This window comes from Lathyrus oleraceus, chromosome 3 (assembly GCF_024323335.1).
Source record: "Lathyrus oleraceus cultivar Zhongwan6 chromosome 3, CAAS_Psat_ZW6_1.0, whole genome shotgun sequence".
Lineage (NCBI taxonomy): Eukaryota > Viridiplantae > Streptophyta > Magnoliopsida > Fabales > Fabaceae > Lathyrus > Lathyrus oleraceus.
The window spans coordinates 239,887,385-239,891,883 of NC_066581.1; positions in this window are offsets into that span (position 1 = coordinate 239,887,385).

A 4,499-nucleotide genomic window follows, 5' to 3' on the forward strand; every position below is an offset into this window, starting at 1 on the left:
ACCAAGTCATCTGTCAACCTAGAAAGTCAACAGAAAGTCAACTGAGGGCTAGGAGGTGGAGAAATGAGTTTCAACATCTCATTCATGTCCAAACAATGCTTATTCATCATGCCAAAGATCAAGGTTGAAGAATTTGAGGTCAAGTCAAAAGTTTCCAAAAGTGGAAAGTTTTTGGTTCAAATTCAACTTGATCTTACATCATCAAAAAAGCTTCAAATGAAATTTTGTCCAACAAGAAAGTTGAAGATCTCTTTCTCCCATTTCCAAAAAGTCCAAGATCATGAATTTATGATGAATGGTTGAAGAGATATGATCAAATCATTGCCACGTGTACATGGAGCTTCAAATGAGCATATCTTTTGATCCATAACTCCAAATTAAGTGGTTCTTTTTGCAATATTCTTCTCTTGACCTCTAATTTCTAAATCATGCATCACATTACATAAAATCTCATCATATAATCACTTGCATATCCATGCTTTTTTTGGAGGGAAATTGCAAAATTCAAAAATGGTGCATTGTATGGACTTTCTACCATTGCCATTGAGTTTAAAAAAGGATTTTAAGTGAAAATGATCAAGGGATTGGTACTGTTCACGTGTAATTGGTACATGCACCATGCATTTTCAAAATTTTGCAAAACACCTTATTTTCATTAACCAAATTAAACATGGATTAGCAAGGTGATTAGGAGAGCATATATATACTCTAATCATAACAGAATTGGAGGAGGTTAATCACAATTCACCATTTCTAGATCTAGTTTCTCTCTCCTTCCAAAATTTTCTTCAAACCAAAATTCAAATTTCTTCAACATAACACCTTGTTTTTGTTGAAGATTCATGATCAGTGAGTTGATTAAAGTGTGAATCAAGTATTGGTTTGTTGAATTCGTGCAAGAACCAAGCAATTGAAGTTCAAGAACTCAAATATGGAAGTTCAAAATTAAGCTAGATCTACAAGTTTCCAAGCTTCCAATTCATCATCAAACATCATATCAAGTATTCTGGAGTGGATTAGAAGCATTTGGAGCTTTGAATCGTGCAAAACAAGGAACTGCTCTTCAAGAGGTGAGTTTTTCGAGCTTCATAATTTCACAATTCATGTAGATATTCTTGTAGATATTCTTGTAGATCTTGCTTTGCTGGTAATTCTGGTGGAAATTTCGTGTGATTTGGCTAAAAATTGAGTGAGTTATGCTTGATTGAAGTTTCACATGTCTAACTTTATTTGATTCATTTTGCATGATTAATGATGGATTAGCATGAATTGATGATGGATCTATAACATACATTGCATGAGGATTTGATTGATATAATTTTTTTTGGATTCTGAGCATTTCTGGAAATCTGGAAAAATCTGGAAAAACTCCATTGAAGTTCATGCGTGTTCATCATTTTCTGCATGAAGAAGATGAAGATTCATCATTGCGTCGGTTTTTGTGACGGTTTTGACCGTCGCTATTTCCCTAGGGCTTTTCAGCCAAAACGGTGTCGTTTCCTTGGGCGCGCGCTTGCTTTCAAAAATGAACATGGTTCGATTTTGGCCGAAGGCACAATATTCAAATGTTTTCATCATTTTATGCTTTCCCTCCAATTCACATGCATTGCCTCATTTTGATTTTGATTTTTTTTATCAACTTGTAAAATGCATAACAAATTGAAAAATGATCCAAAAAATGCCTGGTTTTTTGCTACTTGTTCCTTAGGATGTCTAGCTTTTTATCATGATAATTGCTGAAGTTGTGCATGGCTGGATTTTAAATGGTGCTATAATATGTGATCATGTGTGCATTTGTGACCTTGCCTTGCTCTTTCTATTGTGAAATGCTTGATTTTAATCCAATGGACCTGAAATTTTACATGATGATTCTAGACATGTTAATGGATGTTTTAGGTTTGGTTTGGTATTTTTCTCATTTACCATTTCTATTTTATGCTTGTGTTTGCATGGTGTGACAATTTGTGTCACACAATTTGATGATCAACTTGTGCAATTTAATTTCCATATCAAATGACCTCTAATGCTTCTGATTATTGGTATGATGGATGTTATGGATGTATTGAATGCTCCTGAATTTTTCCAGAATTATTTGAATCATTTCTGTTTTGATTTGGAATTTTCATTCTCAATGTTCATATGTATGCTTTGAATTGGTCTTTGATTTCTCTTGCGCATAAAATGAACTTGCTTGATGATTTTGTTTTGGTCCTTTTTAGGACTTGTTCTTGATTGATTAAATATGATTTGTGTTGAATATCCAGTTGTGTTTTGGCTTTTTGATCCACCTTTGACCCTAGGCTTTGACCTAGTGGTTTGTTACTTACATTTGGGTTGTGAATTTCAGGTTCAAGTATGCATCTCCATGATTGATCTTGCTCCTTCATTTGAGCTTGGTCATTTGTTATTATTGGCTAACACTTGCTGTTTTGTAGGTTGAGGATAATTCATTTGTGTTTGCCTTAGGGCTTACTCATTGTGCATATTGATTTGTCTGTCTGTTTGATAGTGACTGTTGACTGTTGTCTGAGTATTGTACTGATTGGTTTAGTTGTTTCCACAGGTACGTAAGTTGCTTTAAGTTCATTTGAACTTTGCTTTGCTTGCTTGTGGTTGGCATACCACTTAGGTATAATCCCTTAATCTTCATGTAGTCTGGAAGACCTGTCATGTTACTTTGGCAGGCACCTGTCTGAAGCCCTCCTTAAGAGGCAATGTTTGTGGTTGTTTAATTTTGTGCCAAGCAGGTTAAGTCCTCTTAAGAGGCAATTGGCAGATAGAAGGGATGTGTAATACATCCCCTTCTATTCAGTTGTGTCATTCACTTTGCTCACACCATGTGTTGATGCATTGTGAATAAGAACCCAAGATCTTATAGAGTCCATCATTTGTGGAGAAGAGTTCCTACATTCTGAACTCCCACACTTTCTATTGATTAAAGCTCTCCCAGGCCAGGGATAAGAGCTATGAGGCACACCCCTCATTCCCATTTCCTCTGCTTCACCCTAACTCTCAATGTTAGGGTTAAGAGCTCAAAACACCCCATTCCAGTTGGCTTGTTTCTACAGCCTAGCCTTGTATGAGCCATTTGTTTGCATATAGTGTGTGTGCTTGTATTTGCTTGATTGTGCTGTTTAGGTTAGGTTGCTTCCTGTGCAACTTAGGATAGAGACTTCAACATAGGGATCGTATGCATGACAACTTCTAGGCTCGAGTCGTAGTCTCCCTAGTAGCTTGTTATCTCCCTTGTCTCTGGTTAGGTTAGAAGTTCTTTCCCTGTTTAGGGGAACTATATTGCCCTGATCCTCATACCAGATGAGGTACGTAGGCAGGAGATCGTGCGAGGTCTCTCCGGGCACCCTTTTTCTTTTTGTGTGTGTTTGCTTGACAGCTAGCAGGCTCGAGTACCAGACTCCCTGTTAGCTTGTTTGTTCAACCTTTGTGTTTCTTTTGACGACTCAGCGTCCGGTTAACCTCTTGTTTGCTTGGAGTCTGACGTAAGTCCAGCGATTGGCATTCGGTTTCCTGTGTTTGTTTGTGTGGAGTCTGACGTAAGTCCAGCGATTGGCAGTCGGTTTCCTGTGTTTGTTTGTGTGGAGTCTGACGTAAGTCCAGCGATTGGTAGTCGGTTTCCTGTGTTTGTTTGTGTGGAGTCTGACATAAGTCCAGCGATTGGCAGTCGGTTTCCTGTGTTTGTTTGTGTGGAGTCTGACGTAAGTCCAGCGATTGGCAGTCGGTTTCCTGTGCTTGTTTGTGTTTGTGTGCTTGGAGTCTGATGTAAGTCCAGCGATTGGCATTCGGTTTCCTTGTTTGTGTTTGGTTGTGAGGAGTCTGATGTAAGTCCAGCAATTGGCAGTCAGTTTCCTGTTTGTGTTTTGTTTGGCGTGTGTTAGCCGAGCTACGAGTGCTCTGATTCTTTCTCTGGTCAGAGAAGATACGTATGCATAGGATGCGACATCCTAGCGAGCACGTTTCCCCTGTTCCCAAACTACGTCGACTCTGATGTTTGTGTCTGACAAACTACGTAGGCCCAGGATGCGATATCCTGCCGAGTCCGTTTTTTCCGTCTTTCATCTGTGTTTGATTCCAGCGTGTGTGCAGTTTGTGAGCAGTTTTCAGAAACCTTTCTTCTATTCTTTTGAGCGTGGATCCCGTCGAGTACGACGGACGTGAGGGGTGCTAATACCTTCCCCTTGCGTAACCGACTCCCGTACCCTGTAATCTTCGGTCGTAAGACCATTTCCTTTCCAGGTTTACTTCGAGCGTTTCCTTTCCCTCCTTTGGGATAAATAACGCACGGTGGCGGCTCTGTTTGTTTGTTTTTTTCGCCGGTTGTTTTTCGCGGATGCGACACTTAGGACACTACTTCTCCTCATAACTCTTTCAACAAGTTCTTCCCTTTCAACATTCTTCTCACCATGTTCATGATCGAGTGATTCTTCCTTTTGGAAACACTATTATATTATGGTATATAAGGCGGTACTACCTTATGTACTATG